We start from the raw sequence: 22544 nt of genomic DNA, 5'->3' as shown, positions 1-22544 counted from the left end.
ACCCAGGTTGCAGATTCAATCCTAGGTCAGGATGCACACGAGAAGGCAACCAATAGATGTTTCTCTCTCACATCTCTGTCACTGTCTGTCTATCTGTCTGTCTGTCTGTCTCTCTCTCTCAGAGCAATGGGAGAAAAAAATGTCTTTGTGTGAGAGTTAAAAAAAAAATTCAATGCAAGTGAAAATTCCTCCTGAAAGCGTTCTCTGAATCTGCTAAAATCGCACACTCATGGTTTTGCTGTGTGTATCCCCACAGTACTCTTTGCCTCCATCTAATTACAGTACTTATCTCGTATTTTTATCTTGTCTATAGCTTCCATGCAATAACATAAGTTACTTGAAGAAAAGTTAGGTACTCAGAACCAGAGCAGATATCCTATCTTTGATGAATGAAAAAATAAATAATAAAAATAATATCTTTAATTTCTATGACTCTTTAAAAATTCTACTGAAATGTTTCAAAACAACTTTAATAAAAAGTTTCCTCTACTCCATGTTGATTTCCTAATAGCATATACTAAAACCTAAAGGTTTAATTACATAAACCTGTTCAAGGATTGTCAAATAGAGTAAAACTTAAAGTAAATTCTGAAAGCAATTAGGGCAAAGAAAAGGGTTTATTAAGAGAAGAGGGAAAGGTACACACTAGCAGCCAGCAAACCTCGTTTACAGAACTATAGTTACAACATTCATAATCATAACATGTGTTCAAAATGCTTATCAGCCAAATTATCAGTCACTCATCTGACCAAAAAGAGATTAGAAGATATATTCTAATGAACTGGAAAGAACTGAAATCTTCAGTTTAGAAGCTTGGGTGGAATGCTTCATTAGTCCCCAGGCAAGGGAAAAGATAAGTCTTTAAATAAATAATAATAAACAATCTATATATGTAGTTTGGATTCTCAACTTCCTTGGGCCAAAATTAATGTTTTCCTATCATAAGCAATGGAAAATTACGCAGTATGTAATGTGAAACCTTTTGAAGCGTACTCAAACTAAAGTAAACTCAGGCTAATTGAATGAAAGCCAATATAAATTAAGAAAAGTTAAAAATTATAAATACAATTTTATGATTTCCATTGTGACTTGAAATAGGTTAAAAAATTGAGGGCAGAAGTACTTTGGGGGACCCAACTTATAAAACAATAATGTGCAACCTAGATCTCTGAAAATAAATTGGATCACCCACATTGCTTTAAAAAATTGTTTCAAATAATTTAAATGGGAGAAAAAAATGACAAAAATCCCTTGTCCTGTTAGCTTCACAAATCTTATTTTCTATCATGTAGAAATAGTACACACAATCGCTATCCAATTTACCACTAATGTGAATCACAGATTGATACTATAACAAACACGTGTTACTTATAGATTTTACATCTCTTAAAGCAACATGTATTGCCCACAGGATAAAAGTTTAAATTATCACCCTAGGTTTCTCTTATCAGATAAACTAAGTTCATTGTTATAAACCAAGAAATACTGATTAAGATCAAGTTTTCCTACAAACCCGCCAATAATCAAGACACTATTATTTCTTTACACTTCTTCTAAATACAGTTATAATTGTATTTTTCATTGTGGGTTTTTTTCCCCTCAAATTTTAACATAGAAAAGACTCCACTTGGATTATTTTTCCCCAGCTCTTGCACTTCTCTTTAATCTTCCCATCTTGATTTGGTCTGTTTCTAGAACTAGAAAGGTCTAGTAAATGCAAAAGTTTGAAAAGTTGTATTTTCTTGAATTATCCATAACTCTAATAGTGATGTAAAGAGTTTAATTCAACTAATAGTTGTGGGCATTACCCAAAAAATATCCCAAGGCTATGACTATTATGTGTTAGGGGAATTATTTTAGATATGATTTTATTCCTACAGGAAGGCCAGACATATAAGTTCCATCAGTCAATCAACAAATGAAAAACTTGTTACATCTTTATGGGCATTTTTATTCTCAAACTAACAATTTATTTACCATTTGGTTATCAATTCTTAACTGGAAGCAGCAATCAAGTAAAATATAGTAAATTTTAGTTTGATAACATATCCACGTGATATTGATAGACATTAGCCAGGTGATGGTAACTACCTAACATTAACCAAGTAAGCAAATAGCCAAGACAGATGTTTTAGATACCATTTATCTACAAAGCAAATAAAATTGCTTTGAAAATTGCATGTTTAAAATAAGAAAAAAAGATAATTGCATTCACATCCAATTCTTTTTATATCATACCATTATACGTAACATTTAAAAGCTTCTGATTACTACATTTCAAAATTTAGATGAGTCATAGTGCTTTGTATGCAGGAATTGGATATGAATCAAAATTATAAACATGCACTTGCTTGCTAGTCAAAAACTGAATGTAGACAGATTCAAAACAAATAAAACATAACCATAAAATACATTGTGTTTTTTAAAATGGTCACTTCCCAACTATTAGCACAATACATATGTCATTTGCTCCTCCTATCCTTAAACATCTCAAAATTACAGAATACTTTGAACACATCCCCTCAATTTACAGATAGGTACCTAAGACCTAGGGTCTTTAGTGACATAATAAGCAAGATTAGGCCTCTGGGCCATCATAGTCTGAGGCTTATTAAAGGTGAAACTAAGGAAAACAAGGGGTCCCAGAAGAGCTCTATCTTATGATACAGGATCATAACCCTCTGTACCTAAATCTAGAACCTGAAATTGAGCCATCAACAAAAATTCCATCTTGGGAACCCTTTTGCACTGTTGCTGGGAATGCAGATTGGTACAGCCACTGTGGAAAGCAGTATGGAGTTACTTCAAATGTGACCCAGCAATTCCACTTCTGGGAATTTATTCAAAGAAACCCAAAACACTAATTTGAAAGGATTAAGTACCCCATGTTCATTGCAGCATTATTTACAATTGCCAAGATATGGAAGCTGCCCAAGTGTCCATAAATGAGTGGATAAAACAACTATGGGACATTTTCACAATGGAATACTACTCGATCGTAAAAAAAGAAATTTTCACCCTTTGTGACAGCATGGATAGACCTAGAGAGCATTATGCTAAGTGAAATAAGCCAGCCAGATAAAGTGCCAGGTGATTTCACTCATATGCGGAATCTAATGAAAAAAACTGAACAAGCAAAATAGAGACAGACTCATAGCAAGCAGAGTGACAGCTTGCGGGGGGAAGAGATTTTGTGGAGTAAAGTAAGGAAGAAAAAAGATTCAGTGTGGTGATTGCCGGGAGGCGGGTGGAGGTGGAAGAGTGTAAGGGGGTTAAATGGTAATGGAAAAAATAATACAATAAAAATTAAATAATAAATTCCATCTCAAATCTAGACAATAAAACTGGCAGATAAACTAGAAGAGAAGGCAGGAGATGCCTGTTTTAGTTTGTGCCATAAGATCCTGACCATCACGGAAGACATCAAAAAAAGTCTATTGAATGGATGAATGAAGGACTGCATGACACTTCACAGGATAACTTCATTGATTTTAAAAGTTCCAAATTCACAAAATAAACTAAGGGATCAGGATGTCACAGCCGAAATTAAAACTCATGGATAAACAAATGTAACGGAAGTGCAAGTCTCGGCAAATCTCCCCATAGTTGTTGCAGACATTTCAAAACATGCATTCATACATGTATGTGCTATTATATACATACAGACACATATAATTTCTTCAGGTAACTAGCACAAGTGAGGACCAGGGAACCAGGAGATCTGAAAACAGGCCCTGCTCACCCATAACCCTTTGCATTAAAGTGGATAGGATCTGAGTGAGTCACTAGCAGTACGAAGGCAGATACCCCAGGCCAGGCAGGACCTCGCTGGATTCCCGTGCACTGCCCTGGACTACATAACTGGTCCGGCGAGGGTGCAATGACTGAAATAAGCTGCAGATAATAAACTAAGATTGCGCCGATCACTTTCAGAGTCAGGATCCCGCTAAGCCCCACCCGTCGGCACCAGAGGGTCCCACCCAGACATACCAGAGATTTCTACGCAAAAGGCTTAGTTCTCAGGGAGTTCACAACCCAGAGAAGACAGGACGAGGACTAACAGCAAGATCCGTCCCCTGCCCGACCGCTCCACGCCGCGGCACGGTCCTGCCCCATCTCCCAGCAGAGCCCCAGGCCCAGAGGGCCTGGGTCGCCCTGCACACAAGCTGAGACAAACCACAGGCGGGTGCGATCCACGCGTGGCGTCCTCTCAAGGGACAACCACCACCAGTCTACAGTCAGACAACGTCTATCGCTTACCTCTCTTCCGCTACAAGTTCTGCCCCAGGCCGGCTGCTGCCTGACGTGGCCCGCCCTCCGCCTCAAACGTCCGGGGGCGGGAACTACCGGGAGATGGCCAATGCACTACAGACTGAGAGGGCCTGCCCCGCCTCCTGCAGCTTTGACCCGCCCCACCTAGCTGGCGCGCAGGCGCATGTCCAAGGCCAAGGCCTCTCTCTGCATCTGGAAGGTGGCGTGGGTGGTAGAGTCTGGCTTTGCAACCAGGGGGTCTGGAAAGATGGTGCGCAAGTGTGCAGGGTGCGCACACCTGCCGTCTGTGTGTGACTGCACCTCAGTGGAGAGCCCAAAGCAAAGCAGATTGAAAGATACTCCTACGCAGCTTTTGGTGCTTTCTTGGGGTTTGGAGATTTTGTTTCCCAGGGAAAAAAATAGTACCAATAGCATTAGGAGTCAGAAAATTTTTTTATAACTTGTTTACTGTTATTCTATTATAATTGTCCCAATTTTTCCCCCTTTGCCCTCCTCTGCCCATCCAACCCTGGACCCCGCAATCAATTTCCACACTGTTGTCCATGTCCCTGGATCATTCATACATGTTCTTTGACTAGTCCCTTCCCCTTCTTTCCAGCATTAGCCCCCTTTCATCCATGTTTCCATGCCTGCACTTCTTTAATTCTTTAGTTTATTTAGTTTATATTAGATTCCTCTTTATAAGTGTGATCATATGGTATCTGTCTTTCACGGCCTGGCTTATTTCCCTTGGCATAATATACTCCAGTTCCAACCATGCTGTCCAGAAGGGTAGGAGCTCCTTTCTTCCTGCTGCATAGTATTCCACTGTATAAATGTACCACAGCTTTTTGGGGGGTTTTGTTTTTTGTTCGCTCAGGTACATAAACTATTTATTAACAGACAAGGCCTAGAGATTTATTTCTTCTTGGACACACCCACAGTGCAACCCCTGTGGCCTGTGGTATTGGTACGCTGGCCTCGAACCCGAAGACCCCAGAAGTGGCGCAGCCCTCTGTGGGCCCGAATTTTCTTCAGCTGCTCCAGGTCTTCACGAAGCTTGTTGTCTAGACCGTTGGCCAGGACCTGGCTGTATTTTCCATCCTTCACATCCTTCTGTCTGTTCAAGAACCAGTCTGGAATCTTGTACTGGCATGGGTTCTGCATAATGGTAATCACCTGTTCCACCTCATCCTCAGTGAGCTCTCCTGCCCTCTTGGTGAGGTCGATGTCTGCCTTCCTCAGCACCACATGAGCATATCTTCACCCCACACCCTTAATTTCAGTGATGGCAAAGGCTATTTTTCGTCGCTCCTCAATATTGGTGTTGAGTACTCACAAAATGTGCTGGAACTTCTCAGGAATCACTAGAGACATGTCTGCAGTGGCGTGTAGGCCTCCTGTGGAAGAGCTGTACCATAGTTTTTGATCCACTCATTTACTGATGGGCAAATAGGCTGTTTTCAGCACTTGGCTATTATAAATAGCACTGCTATGAACATAGGAGTGCATAAGTTCTTTTGAATTAACGATTCAGGATTCTTGGGGTATGTTCCCAGCAGCAGAATTGCTGGATCAAAAGGCAGTTTTGGGGGAAATTCCATACCGTTTTCCACAGTGGCTACACCAGTCTGCAGTCCCACCAACAGTACATTAAGGCTCCCTTTTCTCCACATCCTCTCCAGCACTTGTTGTTTATTTATTAATGATAGCCATTCTGACAGGTGTGAGGTGGTATCTCATTATGGTTTTAATTTGTATCTCTCTGATGGCTAGTGATGTTGAGCATCTTTTCATATGTCTATGGGCCTTCTGTATGTCCTCATTGGAGAAGTATCTATTCAGGTCATTTGTCCATTTATTAATTGGACTGGTTGTCTTCCAGGTGTTGAGTCATATGAGTTCTTTATATATTTTGAAGATGGCATATTTCAATAATGAAATATCAGAAAGAGTAACTAGGAAAAAATCCCATTTGCTATAGCAACAAGAAAAATAAAGTATGTAGGAATAAATTTAATCAATGAGGTTAAAGACCTGTACTTAGAAAACTATAGAACACTGAAGAAAGAAATTAAGGAAGATACAAATAAATGGAAACATATACTCTGTTCATGGATTGGAAGAAATAACATCAATAAAATGTCCATACTACCCAAAGCAATTTAGATTCAACACAATTCCTATTAAAATACCAATGGCATATTTCACTGACCTAAAACAAATATTTCAAAAATTCATATGGAACCAAAAAAGACCCCAAATATCCTCAGCAATCTTGTGAAAGAAGAACAAAGTAGGAGGGATTGCAGTACCTGATATCATACTATATTACAAGGCCATTGTCAAAACAGTTTGGTACTGACATAAGAACAGGCAGATAAGTGGAACAGAATAGAGAACACAGAAATAAACCCATGCCTCTATGGTCAATTAATATTTGACAAAGGAGGTAGGAGCATACAATGGAGCAAAAATACTCTCTTCAATAAATGGTGTTGGGAGAACTGGACTGGTACATGCAAAAAAATGAAACTAGACCACCAAGTGGATAAAGGACTTAAATATGTCATGACACCATAAAAGTCCTAGAGGAAAACACAGGCAGGAAAATTTCAGATATCCCACATAGCAATATATTTGCTAATATATATCCAAGGGCAAGGGAAATAAAGGATTCAGAAAATGTAATATAGGCAACAGACTTGCCAAGTGGTTCTTCCCCTGTAGCTGTTGATTGATATCTTTACTTCGCTTGTTCATCACACAACCACTACATGCAGGTCCTAAAGCTAACTGTGTGAACGAAAAGGGGCAACAGAGTACACTGAACAAACTTAAGGGTAACTTGGCAGCCATGACAAGCTCAGTGACCAACAGTAACTGCATAGCATTGTCTTATCACGTATTCCTAACTGGGCAGGTCACGGTGAATAGTCAATGTTCAAGGCCTATAGCTTCCCTGGCAAAGATTAATCTTTATCTAAAGTGAACCCAGTCCATTTTTCTTAAGCATCTAGGATAATATACCTTTGAAATGTTGGAGTAATTTTCTTTTCTAGACCCCTTGAAAGCACAACTGGCCCCAGAACACAAAATGAACAGAGCAAGAGACCGTTGTTGTTTTGTTGCCCACATACCATCTCTATGGACTATAAATGTTAAATGTTAACTATCCTGTACCCACCAATGTAAAGGAAGCATGTATCTTTCCATCTTTCTGAAAATCCAGTCCTAGAGATTAACCAACTGTGCTTCCTCCAGCCTCCTTAATCTATCACCAATAGATTTCATATAACATTTCTTACTCTTTCTCTTTTAATTCTAAATATATAAAATAAGCTACAAAACTGCTATTCTTTGGAAATTTTCACAATCTGTTGAGATTTTGTGACGCAGATCTCGGCCAGCAAGATCTGCTCTTGAGGCTTCAGTATTCAAACACACATACACACGGACTACAGAAATCCTGTGGAGGAAAAGGGGCTGCGTGGCTACTCTCCAAGTTAGAGAGAGACCCCTTCACCCCCCCCTCCCCCGCCTGGACAGGCTTTATTGTTTTTCTAGGCCCCTTACATCAAAGATGGTCCTCATTTATTATTCATAGGTTTGTTTTGGGTGGTTATTTTTTGCTGACAAAAGAGAGGATGTCACTGAATACATCAAAGGAGGATATTTGCAATGTAAAAGGAGAAATGGTCAAATGGCTATGTCCCATACCTGGAGGGTCTAGCCCAGATTCTGTAAAGATAAAAATACTCAGTAAACATTTGCGTCCTCAATTGAGGGTGAGGGAGTTTCAGCAAGAACAAGTCTCATAGCAGTCAAGGTACAATGCAGGCCTGATTTCCCACTGGAGAACCTATCCATGGACGTGGGTCCTGCCTGCCAACCTCGCTCCCCACTGGCTTTTCCGAGTGGAGGCTGAGCCATATTTCCCATGCTTGGAACGGTTCCCCACAATTTTGCTTCTGGGTATGTCCTCAAAACTTTGGCTCAAATAAATTCTTGTAAAGCTTTCTACAGGTTTGGACATTCTTTCATCAACAACTGGAATATCCACCTGTTGGATAGTCATACAGGTTGTTCTAGTCCAGACACTTCTGCTGATTTTATCTGGGGGGAACTGGCATTCATAATTTTTACAGTTATTGTTATTATTTTTGTCTAACACTTATTGAGTGTCCACTCATATGTGAACACACATTTTCATGTGAAGGCTGTAAGACACATGGCACAATGGAACAGAAGCCAAAAAGACATCAGAAAAAAATAAGAGGTTATAAAGAGATGGAATTCTGCTTGTAGACAACAGAAGTGGAAATTACATACAAGATGAAAGAGTTAAGGCAAATCACTGTAGACAGCCTGACTAATCCAGCAGTTTCTAAACCCTGGTGCACCTTTATAAGCATTTGGAGAGCTTTAAAAAAAAAAAATACCAGAGCCTGGGTCCCATCTCTAGGGATTCTGATTTAATAGCTCTGATGTGGGGCTTTAACATTGGTATTTTCCTAAGTTTCCAAAGTCATTTAAATGTGCTGACAAGAAGTTCTACTTCTCATTTCTAGGAAGGATTTGGTTCACTATACTCCACTTGGGAAAAGTAATTATGTACCATAGATCATCTTCAGTTCGCTCAATAACCTATTATGCATTCAATCTGTAAGAATTGATCTAAATTAATTTTGAACCTACCCTTTGAGAGAAGGGAGTTTTATAAGGTTTATAATTGACTTCTTAATTTTATGGACTTTGATGATATTCCCCTTTGCTCTTAATAATTCCAAAAGCACTAGCACTCTTTTAGGACCTTTTAAATTCTTTTTTTAAAAAAAATCTTCTTTTATTCTGCTATTTCTTGAGATCCATTAGTCAAAATTATAATTGAGCACTTAATCGTGTGAACAGTACTGTTCTAAGTATATCAAATCATCTAATCCACAGACTAAGTTCATGAAGCAAGTATAATAATTACCCACATTTTATAAAGAAGAAACTTTAGGTATAGAGGGTGAAGTGTCTTGACCAAGAATATGCACCTTGCTAGTTACAAAGCCAAAATTTGAATCCGGGCAACCTGGCTCTCAATGAGTAAATGCACTCCCATGTTTATACATAGGCTGGTTTAAGAGTGTTTGGGTGAATAGCCATTTAAAGAATGATGGTGAAAACAAGTGTTGGTGAGGATGTCGAGGAAAAGGAACTGTCACACATTATTGGTGGGATCAGAAATTGGTGCAGCCACTGTGGAAAACAGTATGGAAGTTCCTCGAAAAATTAAAAATAGAACTACCTCATGATCCAGTAATTTCACTTTTGGGTATTTATCTGAAGACCACACTAATTTAAAAAGATACGTATCTATCTACGTTCATTGTAGGATATTGTATTACATATTATAATAACTATGTATGGAGCCAGGTAGGTACTAGACTTATTAGGAGGATCACTTCATAAATTATATAAATGTCTAAACACTAGGGTGTACATCTGAAACTAATATAAAATAATATTGAATGCCCACTTTAGTTGAAAAATGTTTTAAAAAAAAGAAAAATATTTTTAAAAATAACAATAATGGTGAGTCTGTGATTTTTCACTTTGATATCTACCCTACATTTTGTTTTGGGGCAGGCCTGAGGGACTTGGGCTTTTAAACCTAGAGCCTAGTACTGACTTGACTGCTTGCTGCAGGTCTTGGTCTGGGCTGGAAGTGCAAGGGCTCACGTCACTCTGAGATAACGCATCCTATTCCTGGGATATAATTCTTTGTACATGACTATAGTTCAGCAGGGATCATTTCACCTTTTAATTGATTTAATCCACTGCTATACCAGGCACTGTGCTAGACATGAGAGAGAAGAAGACGAAAGACACAATTCAGAGCCTCAAGGAATGAGATCACCTGCAGGCTGAGCCAGCAGCCTCCAGATTTACCTGGACAAGAGTTGAAGTACAGACTTTTAAAATCAGAAAGGTTCCCAGAAGCTTCTGGTCCAAGACAAAGTTTTCACTGACAAGTGTTGAAATTTTAAAATAAATAAGTAAAGGGTTCTGATCCAGATAGCAGTGTAGACAAACAGAATACATGGAATCTCCCACAACCACATCAAAATTACAACAACTAAACTACAAGAAAACCATCATTCAGAATCATCTGAGATCTAACTGAGTGGAAGTCTGACAACTAGGGATTTAAAGAAGAAGGAGACGGAAGGAGGAGCCCCATACACACGTGTGGCAGATAAATATTGGGAGGGATATCTTGGTTGCTGAGGTCCGCCTGGGGAGTAGGGGGGTCCCAGCCCCACGCCAGGCCCCCCAGCCCAGGGATCTAGTGCTAAGAAGAGAAGTCCCTATAACTTCTGACTGTAAAAACCAACAGGGACCTCACCAGTGTGGCTGAGTTGGTTGGGCATCATCCTATAATACAAAAGATCACCAGTTTGATTTAGTAAGAACACATGCCTGGGTTCCTGGTCTGGCTCCCGGTTGGGTTGCATAAAAGAGGCAACCAACTGATGTTTTTCTCACTCATTTATGTTTTTGTCCCTGTCTTTCTCCTTCCCTCCCCTTCTCTCTAACAGTAAATAAAATCTCAAAAACAAAACAAAACAAAACCAGCAGAGATTGTGGCTGAGTTACACGGAGGGCTGAAGTCCCAGGCAGTTCCTCATAATGGTCCCATATAAAGACTTACTCAAATTCACTCCATCCAAGCTCCAGCACTGGGGGCAGCAGCTTGAAAGGCACAAGGGGTATATGGAGAAGAACTGAATTGTCTGGCATCCAGGCAAGAATTGGAGGGACAGCTTTCTGCCAGACAAAAGTGCTGGTAGGGGACATTGTTCCTTTACTGAGATCCACCCCCCTCAGAGTAAGCAGAAGGGGAGACACCTGTGTAAGACTCCATCAACCTGGCTCACGTTCTTTGCCTTGCCCTGGTAATTCCCTCAGATGCCACCCCACCCAACAACTTGTGGGTCTCCCCAAACTGTTTCCTGTGACGTTTCCATATGAATGGCCTGTCTTGGCTCATGCTTCAGCATTTCCTAAAATCTCTCAAATAAGCAACATCTGGTCTCTGCATGTCCTATATACCTCTCACTAAGTCGCCCCAGGCCTGGCACTAGTGGCAGCCAGCCGCAGTCCACAGCTGGGGCCTCACCCAGGCACCTCTAAGCCCTACATAAGCAACAGCATATGCAGATCACTCCGTAGTTTCATGATGGGAGTCAGGGAGCAGGCAGTGGCTGACATTGCCCCTCCACGGAGGCCCCAGAGCCACTGTACCTGGTAGACAACTTCAGATCATGCTGGATTATAACCCAACTGCTTTCAAAAGTGACACACTCAAGGGGCAGACATGGCGGGCACCAAAGTACCATTCCATGGGGTCTGCCTCTGCATAGCAGCTCCTCTGATGTAGTCGCAGCTGGTCCTCATAGCAGATTGACCTGGGGGTCGATCCCTCTTCATGACATGCTAACGACAATCAAAACTCAACTACAACAGAATAGTGCACACAGCCAACATGGGGACCCACCTGGAGTGCCCAACTTGGGTGACTAGGGAAGCTGTACACTGAGCCCTACGGGACACCTACTACATAAGGCCACTCTGAGAAATAGCAGTTTTACTTATAACACAGAAACGAACACAGGAAAACAGCCAAAATGAAGAGGAAAAAAAAACCAAAAAACAAAAAACCATGAAAATTCTGGTCCCAAGTGATGAAGAGTAGGAAAAATCTTCAGAAAAAGAACAAAATAAAACGAAAGTAAGCAAACTACCAGATATAGAGTTCAAAACAATGATTATAAGGATACTTAATGAACTTAGTGAGAACTTCAACAGCATCATAAAGGATATGGAAACCATAAAAAAGAACCAGTCAGAAATGAAGGATACACTAACTGAAATGAAGAATAATTTCCAGGAAATCAGCATTAGAGTAGATGAAACAGAGACTCAAATCAGTAATTTGAAATATAAAAAAGCAGAGTGAGAACCAAGATGGCGGCGTAGGTAGACACACTGCGCCTCCTCGCACAACCAGAACTGACAGAGAATCGAATGGCAAGGGGGTCCGACACCAAGGAAATAAAAAATAAACATTCATCTAGACCGGTAGGAGGGGCGGAGACGGGCACCGGGGTGGAGAGGACTTGCGTGGCTGTGGCAGGACCGAGACTGGCGGAGTGTGGGGTGACCGGGGCAGGCAGTCTGAGCACTAGCAGACCCTGCGGCCACACATTCGAACACAGATAAAGTGTGCACAAGCCCACCCACTCGGGAACCAGGACCAGAGGGGCCCAGTTTGATTGTGGGTATCGGAGTGAAAGATTGAAATCCGGAGGAGAGTGAGGAGGGCACGATTGCTCCCTCTCGGCCCCTCCCCCACCTACAGCGTCACAGCACAGCAACCAGCGTTACCCCACCCTGGTGAACACCTAAGGCTCCGCCCCTTAAAGTAACAGATGCGCCAAGACAAAAAAAGAAAAAATATGGCCCAAATGACAGAACACTTCAAAGCTCCAGAAAAAATACAACTAAGCAAGGAAGAGATAGCCAACCTATCGGATGCACAGTTCAAAGCACTGGTTATCAATATGCTCACAGAATTGGTTGAATCTGTTTGAAAAGTAGATGAAAAACTGAAGCCTATGCTAAGAGAAACAAAGGAAAATGTACAGGGAACCAATAGTGATGCAAAGGAAACTGGGACTCAAATCAATGGTGTGGACCAGAAGGAAGAAAGGAACATCCAACCAGAAAAGAATGAAGAAACAAGAATTCGGAAAAATGAGGAGAGGCTTAGGAACCTCCAGGACATCTTGAAATGTTCCAACATCCGAATTATAGGGGTGCCAGGAGAAGAGGAAGAACAAAAAATTGAAAACTTATTTGAACAAATAATGAAGGAGAACTTCCCTAATCTGGCAAAGGAAACAGACTTCCAGGAAGTCCAGGAAGCTCAGAGAGTCCCAAAGAAGCTAGACCCAAGGAGGAACACACCAAGGCACATCATAATTACATTACCCAAGATTAAACGCAAGGACCTACATCCAAGATTACTGTATCCAGCAAAGCTATCATTTAGAATGGAAGGGAAGATAAAGTGCTTCTCAGATAAGGTCAAGTTAAAGAAGTTCATCATCACCAAGTCCTTATTATATGAAATGTTAAAGGGAGTTACCTAAGAAAAAGAAGATAAAAAATATGAACAGTGGGAATGACAGCAAACTCACAGTTATTAACGACCACACGTAAAACCAAAACAAAAGAAAACTAAGCAAACAACTAGAACAGAAACAGAACCACAGAAATGGAGATCACATGGTGGGTTGTCAATAGGGGAGTGGGAGGGGGAGAGGGGGGAAAGGTACAGAGAATAAGTAGCATAAATGGTAGGTAGAAAATAGACAGGGGGAGGGTAAGAATAGTGTAGGAAATGTAGAAGCCAAAGAACTTATAAGTATGACCCATGGACATGAACTATAGGGGGGGAATGTGGGAGGGAGGGGGTGGGCAGGATGGAGTGGAGTTGGGGGGGAATGGGACAACTGTAATAGCATAATCAATAAATATAAAAAAAAGGAAATATAAAAAAGCAGAAAAATACCCAATTAAAACAGCAAGAAAAAAAGAATCCAAAAAATGTTGATAGTGTAAGGAGCCTCAAAGACAAATTCAAGCATACCAACATTCACATTACATAATATGGGTGCTGGAAGGAGAAGAAAGAAAGAAATTGGAATCCTATGAAAAATAATGATGGAAAACTTTCCTAATTTGGTGAAGGAAATAGACATACAAGTCCAGGAAGTGCAGAGAATCCCAAACAAGATGAACCCAAAGGGGATCACACCAAGACATATGTAATTCAAATGCAAGAGGTTAAAGACAAAGAAAAAATGTTAAAAGCAGCAAGAGAAAAGCAATGAGTTACCTATGTTAGCTTCCATAAGACTGTCAGATGATTTCTCAACAGAAACTTCGCAGGCCAGAAGGGATTGGCATGCAATAATCAAAGTGACAAAAAGCAAGGACCTACAACCGACATTACTCTACCCAGCAAAGCTATCATTTAGAATCAAAGAATAAAGAACTTTCTAGACAAGAAAAAGCTGAAGGAGTTCATCACCACCAAACCAGTATTACAAGAAATGTTAAAGGATATTCTTTAAGAAAAAGAAGAAGAAATGATAAAAAATATGAATAGTAAAATGGCAATAAATACATAGCTATCAACAATTACTTTAATACAAATGGGTTAAATGCTCCAATCAAAATACATATGGTAACTGAACAGAGAGCAAAACAAGACCCTTATATGTTGTCTCCAAACAACTCATTTCAGATCAAAAGACACATACAGATTGAAAACAAAGAGATGGAAAAAAGATATTTCATGAAAATGGAAACAAACAAAACAAAAACAAAAGCCTGGTGTAGCACTTCTTATACCACACAAAATAGATTTTAAAACAAAGACTGTAACAAGAGATAAAGAAGGACCCAGCAACTCCACTACTGGGTATTTAGCCAAAGAAGCCAGAACACTAAATTGGAGAGACATATACATCCATATTTTATTGCAGTATTATTTACAATAGCCAAGATATGGAAGTAACGTAAATGTCCACTAGGTGAATAGATAAAGAAGTGGTGCATATATACAATGAAATATGAATCAGCCATAAAAAAGTATGAAATCTTGCCATATGCAACAACATGGATGGACCTAGAGGGTATTATACTAAGTGAAATAAGTCAGAGAAAGACAAATGCCAGATGATTTCACTTATAGGTAGAATCTAAAACCAAAACAAACAAACAAGCAGAGTAGAAACAGATTCATAGATACAAAGAACATTTTGAGGGGTGCCAGATTGGGGAGGGGTTCAGGAGATAGGTAAAAAAAAAAAAAAGGTGAAGGAATTTAAAACAGCGATTTTCAACCAGTGTGCCACAAGAATTTTTAAAGTATGCAATACCTGACTAATTTAGTCAGAAGCACTGATCTCTTTTCCCTTAGATTGTCAAACTAAAAAAAAAAAAAAAAAAAAAAAAAATGACAACAGCCAACACAACAATAGCTGCCTGGTGTAAATGAATCAAAATTATACCTATATTTTTTGTCAGATCAGCCAAAAATATAATGTATTTTCTGATGTGCTACTATATTTTTGTAATTAGTTTGTGTGCCATGAAATAAAAAAAAAGTTGAAAACTGCTGATTTAAAAGTACAAATTGGGACTTTTGGCCAAGATGGAGGCATAGGTAGACACACTGTGCCTCTTTGCACAACCAAAAGAAGGACAAAAACAAATTTAAAAATAAAAAACAACCAGAACTGACAGATATTCAAACTGTATGGAAGTATGACAACCAAGGAGTTGAAGGAGAAACATTCATTCAGACCGGTAGGAGGGGCGAAGATGGGCAGCCAGGTGGAGAGGACCCTTGGCAGGGCAGTGGCTGGCAGACCTGGTGAGGCAGTGGATTGCAGACTGGGCAGACCCACATTCGCATGCAGATAAACTGGGAGGAACAACTAGGGAGCAAGACAGACGGAGAAACCCAAGGTTCCAGCACAGCTAAATCAAGCCTCAAAGCCTCTGACTGAAAACACCTGTGGGGGTTGAGGCAGCAGGAGAAACTCCCAGCCTCACAGGAGAGTTCATTGGAGAGACCCACATAGGCCTAGAATGTACACAAGCCCACCCACCTGGGAATCAGCAACAGAAGGGGCCAATTTGATTGTGGGTAGCAGTGATAGTTACTGAAAACTGGCAGAGACTGGAGCAAGTGGCACTGTTCCCTCTTGGACCCCTCCCCCACACACAGCATCACAACACAGCAAAGTGGGTTGCCCCGCCCAGGGGGAACACCTAAGGCTCCACCCCTTTCTACATAACACACAAGCCGAGACAAAAAAAAAAATGGTCCAAATGAAAGAACAGATCAAAGCTCCAGAAAAAATACAACTAAGTGACAAAGAGATAGCCAACCTATCAGATGCACAGTTCAAACCACTGGTAATCAGGATGCTCACAGAATTGATTAAATATTGTGGCAAATTAGATTAAAAAATGAAGGCTATGCTAAGTGAAATAAAGGAAAATATACAGGGAACCAACAGTGATGGGAAGGAAACCAGGACTCAAATCAATGGTTTGGACCAGAAGGAAGAAAGAAACATCCAACCAGAAAAGAATGGAGAAATAAGAATTTGGAAAAATGAGGAGAGGCTTAGGAACCTCCAGGACATCTTGAAATGTTCCAACATCTGAATCATAGGGATGCCAGAAGGAGAAGAGGAAGAACAAAAAATTGAAAACTTATATGAACAAATAATGAAGGAGAACTTCCCCAATCTGGCAAAAGAAATAGACTTCCAGGAAGTCCAGGAAGCTCAGAGAGTCCCAAAGAAGTGGGACCTAAGGAGGAACACACCAAGGCATATCATAATTACATTACCCTAGATTAAAGATAAGGACAAAATCTTAAAAGCATCAAGAGAAAAGGGGAGAGTTACCTACAAAGGAGTGCCCATAAGACTGTCAGCTGATTTCTCAAAAGAGACCTTACAGGCAAGAAGGGACTGGCAAGAAGTATTCAAAGTCATGAAAGGCAGGGACCTACATCCAAGATTACTGTATCCAGCAAAGCTATCATTTAGAATAAAGGGCAGATAAAGTGCTCCCCAGATAAGGTCAAGTTAAAGGAGTTCATCATCACCAAGTCATTATTATATGAAATGTTAAAAGGACTTATCTAAGAAAAAGAAGATAAAAAATATGGACAGTAAAATGACACCAAACTCACAGTTATTAACAACAGAACCTAAAACAAAACCAAAACCAAAAATGAACTAAGCAAACAAGTAGAACAGGAACAGAATCACAGACATGGAGATCACATGGAGGGTTATCAACAGGGGAATGGGAGGGGGGAGAAAGGGGGGAAACATACAGAGAATAAGTAGCATAAATGGTAGGTAGAAAATAGACAGAGGGAGGTTAAGAATAGTATAGGGAATGTAGAAGCCAAAGAACTTATACGTACAAACCATGGACATGAACTAAAGGAGGGGAATGTGGGTGGGAGGGGGTGTGCAGGGCAGAGGGAAATAAAGGGGGGGAAATGAGCCAACCGTAACAGTATAATCAATAAAATATATTTAAAAATTTTTTAAAAGTACAAATTGATAGTTACAGAATAGTCATGAGGATGTAAAGTAAAATATAGGTAGTATAGTCAATAATATTGTAAAAACTATATATAGTCAGATGGAAATTAGATTTATTGGGGGTATTCATTTCATATGTTATATAAATATATAATCATGGGGTTGTATACCTGAAATTAATATAATATTGTACATCAACTGTAATTTTTTAAAAAGCACAATGAATATAACATATTGAGTTTATTCACTCATAAAAACAAATGTATTTAAAGAACTGTCCTGTTTCTGAGTTATGCGTTGACATTTTTATGTTAAAAATATTCTGTCTTGTATGAAATGATAATTACTAGGTTATAGTTGTTGGGAGTTCTGATTATTTTTATGACCTTAAAGTCCTGTCCTTGTTCTCAAAAATTTTTGTTGTTTCACTGATTTAATTTTTAATGCCATCAACTTACAGAGAGAGAAACTAAAACTTAGAGGGAGGAGGTCCTGTCCTCTTTTGACTGCACACCTACTGCAACAGCCCTTTTTGTGTACAGGGCTAGAAATTTTTTTAAGAAATAATAAAGAAATTTTAAAGAAATCAGGGTCAAGGTTAGACAACAAAGATTGGAACAGGTTCTGATAGGCCAAATGTGTTGTTAGCCAGGAGGAAACTTGCCTGCTTAATTAACAAAATTAGCTAGATAGTTTGGTTTCCTTCTGAGCTGAAGGGAGAGAATGGGCCTGAGGGGAAAAATCTACAATATGTAGCTATATTGAGTGAGGTAAGACCTAGGAAAGGTGAGCTAGATAGAATAGGGCATACCCACACCTGCTACACACATTTGGACATTCAGCGTCCTATACAAGTGGTTCACTGAGAGTCCTCTGGGTAGAATTTTTTGAGAAACCGTAAGAAGAGGGTAGACCATCCAGGGGGCAGTGGGGAGAGATTTAACTTTATTCGTGTAGCCTGCATAGTGTGATTTAGACTTCACACAGGAAGACCCAGCACAGATGGACATTTCAATTGAAGGATTAAAACAGAGTTCAAATCTGTATATTATTTTCTGAATAGGCTTAGATTGCACATGCAAATGAAGTCCGTCTTTTAAATAATCAAGACAAACCCGTCTTGAAGAGGTAAGCAGGCAGACAGCATTTCTCTGTTAAACTCCTTGTATTATTTCCCCTGAAGTAATTAAACAGTTCTCTATTGTACTAGACCCTTTAGATAAGCATACCTTTTGAAGTCAGTGTAGAAGGGCCTACTGACTTGAACAACAAAAAAAGAAAGAGTAAGAAAAATGTGTCCACTCCCAAATCATTAACTGAACTGAAAAGAATATGCTAACAAAAAAAGACACTGTAGTCTCTGAATCCTGTACTGTAAGGGAAGGTCATGTCCCCAACAGCCTCAGGAGAGGCACAAAGCCTTGAACTCAAGCCCAAGCATGCTGGGCTAGCTCAACATGCCCACTCATTCATCAGCAGGCACCAGCCTAGGAGGAGAAATACAGAATTGAATCATGGAGCTCCACTGTTGACATATAACAGAAAGTAATCTTATTAGATTTAATTAGATCTGAGTACATGGTTCTGATGGCTTCTCATTTTTTCAGAGCAGAAACCAAAGTCCTTACAAAGACCAACAAGGCCATGTATATAATTTGCCTCCCATGAACTTGACACTGCCATCCCCAACACATGCATACAGCTTGTTGCATCTTTGACCTTGCCTTCTACATTCTTCCCCAGCCCTGCTGCTGCAGGATCTTGGCACATCCCCTACATATCTTCATGAGTCATCTCACTGGATTATTCAAGTCTTTGCTTAGATATCACTTTCCAGGTAAGACCTACTCCTATTAGTCTGGGTCCTAGCAGGGAACTAATGGGCAGGATCAAATTAGGAAAACTAGAGGAGACTCAAGGAAAGACAATAAACAAAGATGTGGGCAGGAAGTAAACAGACCACATGAAAGACTTGGTAACACTCGGACCCCCCAAATCACCCCTGAGCCTAATAGGGCAAGGGAAAGTAATTACCAAACATAGAGAAGGTTGTGTACCTGAGGACTACCTGACAGGCATTGGGCCCTTTGGTCTTATTATGTTACCAGACTAATGGAGTCCATTTGCCTGTGCTCATCAAAGCTCAGAGACATGAACAGGAGTCTGCAGCAAAGAAAGTAAGGGTTTAGTTCTAGGAAGTGTCCCATGGCTCCCCGATTACTTCCAGGAGATGAGTTATATAGGAGAAAAATCATTAATCATGGTGACTAAGGGAGTTTGGGTCACGATCAGGGTCGTGGTCTCTACTGATTGGTCTGTGCTAGGATAGGGGGTCATTAGTCATGGCATCTGGTCCTGATGTCAGCCATGGAATTGCTTCATCTGGTTTCACCAATTTTCTGTGCCTGGAGCTGAAACACTACTGAGGCCTAGATGTTATCTCTAGGTTGACTAAAACACTGTCTCTGTGGTCAGCAGACCCGAGGCTTTGTTCCTAAGATTATTTGATGCTGATCAGACTTTCATTGTCTTTAGGGCTTAATAATTAAGGCAGTGGTCCTTCTAGGGTGAAGGAGGCCAGTGAGTCAAGGTGCTGGATGAGGCCACTTCAAAACAAAGGAAAGAAAGGAGAAAAGGTAATATTAAATAAATGAAGTTTCTATGCAGTTACACCATGCCCAGGAATTAATACCTTGACCTTCCTCATTCTCCTCCAAACTTCTGATCTTCTGAAGCTAGTGGTATAGTTCATACAGGTTGGTTTTCTGGGGCACAGTGACTCCAGGGAATTGAATATCCAAGAGCAAGTAAATAAAAATGTTCTCTTTTTCCATTCTGCAGTCTCCATACAAAACATCCCATTGGCTGATCCAAATGGAAGTCAGAGGGCAAGGCATCCCTTTTGACGAAGTCCATAGAGATCAGCCCAGAGTCCAGTGCAGAGGCTCATGAGGGGCTCAGAGAGGCTGAAGGAGACTACCCAGCACAGCAGGCTGGGAACAGGATAGACAATAAACTTTATCTAGTGTGATTACTACTACTTATGCTATCGTTTTTATAGTCCAGGCACTAAATTACTTTGGAACCTTGCTATTTCATTCCTATTAAGTAAAAAAAAAATTAATTAAAATAATGTTTTCAAGGTTTGTCCAGATGAGGCAGGATTCAACCTCCTGACATAGCTAATACCCAACATAGGGCAGCTCATATGTGGAAGGTGACCTCCTCAGAGACAGACATTTAACTGGCTCCTGACAGCTTCAATTATGACTAATGGATCCATTCTGTGGCCATTACGCTCTGTAATCACACCAGTTAGAATTTTTACAACCTTTATGGCCTGTCCTAATTTATCCCTTTTCCTCCTCCTGTATTTTTTGAAAAAACAGATGTTGCTTTATATCAGAAATAGAAGTATGAAAATAACCCTTAGCTGTTAGTAATTGCTGCTTATCACGAAGACTATTTTCTTGCACATCATAATAATGCTGGCAGATAATGCAACTTTGCTTACTTATATCAATAGACATTTATAAAATGCCCCTCTTTATTCACACTTCCATGTGGATGGGTTAAGAAGATGTCCTTCATCTTGCTTCTCTTTTTCTATCTGGTTGTTAAAATGGAGTCATTAAAGATCAGATCATTCTGGGGTCATTTTTTCCTTTTATGATTAAATGTTATAAGTATTCAATAATGAACACTCAATAAAGCAAAGATAACTTCATTATTACAACTTAATACCCCATTCTAAAAAAATACTGAAGAGATGGAAATAAAATGGATTTTCCCTACCATATTTAATATTATTTACAAGAAACTATATAATTAAATCACATTTCTCTTGGACATTGTTAGAGAAACTGAGCTCTGCCAGGAAGAATAACAGGAAAAAAAAAAGCTGCATTCCCTTTTCCCTGTTTGAACACACTTCAACCTTTTCTAGTGGTGTCTATATAAAACTAAAAAATGAGCAACTCGATTCCACTGCAGTTCTCTACATTGGAGTGATCTCTTTGATAAATACAATGAAGAAAGAATCCCTTCTCTGTTAGGAAGATAGGGAGTTTGGTTTTTACTCTTGACTGACTTTTTGTTGTTGTTTTGGAGAGTTTTTTGATTTTTTTATTCTTTGGTTTTCCACATATACACTTGCCCCAGCCTGACCCTGACACATTATTTCCTATTACAACAGTGACCATGTTCAAAAGGTCTTCAACTGTCAGTTGTAAAGCACCTAAAAGATATTCAGAATTTCTGCAGTGGTTTCCTTGGTGATTTTTTTTTTTTGTCCTCTCAGGGATGCTTCTGGACTCCAGGCTAACATCATAGAATTAAAATGAGAGACTCCATTTTCAGGGATGTGGCTGAAAGAGTTGGATTAATTTGGGGTGAGGTTAAAACACAGGAGATGAACCATTTATTGGGTTCTTTTTCTTTTACAGTTCAAATTTGCAAATATAAAATTATATAGCACACTCAGTCTATTCCTTCTGGGTTACTAAATCTGTAGACTTTCCTTTAACCTTAGAAGCCTGTCAATGAGAATTATATAAGACAATTTCAATTTCAAATGAACAAGTGAATGATTGTTTAGCTTTTCCTAAAGTATGTAGCCTAAGTGACTTGAAATTTTAAATTAATCTTTTATTTTCCTAATGAAAAGATGGAAAAATAGTGTTTTCTTTTCTTACAAGCTAGAATATGTAATATTTTAGGAAAATTAAAGAAATAGTAAAAAATAATTTGATAATTTATTCATACATATTTATATCATGTTACCTAATATTATTTTATAATGTTTTCCTATTCATATATTTTCATTAAACAATTTAATTCAAACTTGACACTGCCATCTCTGCCATCAGTATTTTTTTTAATAAGAGAAAGTTTATTTAGACAGTCACAGAGGTAGAGCCCTGTCTGGGTGACTCAGTTGGTTGGAGCATCATCTTAAACACTGAAAGGCTGCAGGTTCAATTCTGGGTCAGGGCACATTCTAGGTTGCTGGTCCAATTCCCCACTCGGGACGTGTACGGAAGGCAACCAACAGATGTTTCTCTCTCACATCTCTCTCTCTCCCCCTTCTAC

General features: G+C 39.6%; 1 protein-coding gene and 1 pseudogene across 3 annotated transcripts in view; both read right to left on the bottom strand.

The window, feature by feature from the left end:
* Nucleotides 1-4315, bottom strand: part of FOCAD (focadhesin) — a 320136-nt gene extending 315821 nt beyond the window's left edge. For 2 of the 3 annotated variants that reach the window (XM_045193625.3, XM_024558416.4), the window contains exon 1: nt 4261-4315. The gene's annotated coding sequence lies outside the window, so the exon portion shown is untranslated. The other variant, XM_045193626.3, reaches the window with a different exon arrangement.
* Nucleotides 4316-5169: 854 nt separating this feature from the next.
* LOC112302893 (small ribosomal subunit protein uS13-like) lies at nt 5170-5628 on the bottom strand (annotated as a pseudogene).
* Between the last annotated feature and the right edge of the window lie 16916 nt (nt 5629-22544).

The sequence above is a fragment of the Desmodus rotundus genome, chromosome 1 (genome assembly GCF_022682495.2).
Source record: "Desmodus rotundus isolate HL8 chromosome 1, HLdesRot8A.1, whole genome shotgun sequence".
NCBI lineage: Eukaryota > Metazoa > Chordata > Mammalia > Chiroptera > Phyllostomidae > Desmodus > Desmodus rotundus.
This window is presented reverse-complemented; position numbering and strand designations above follow the sequence as displayed.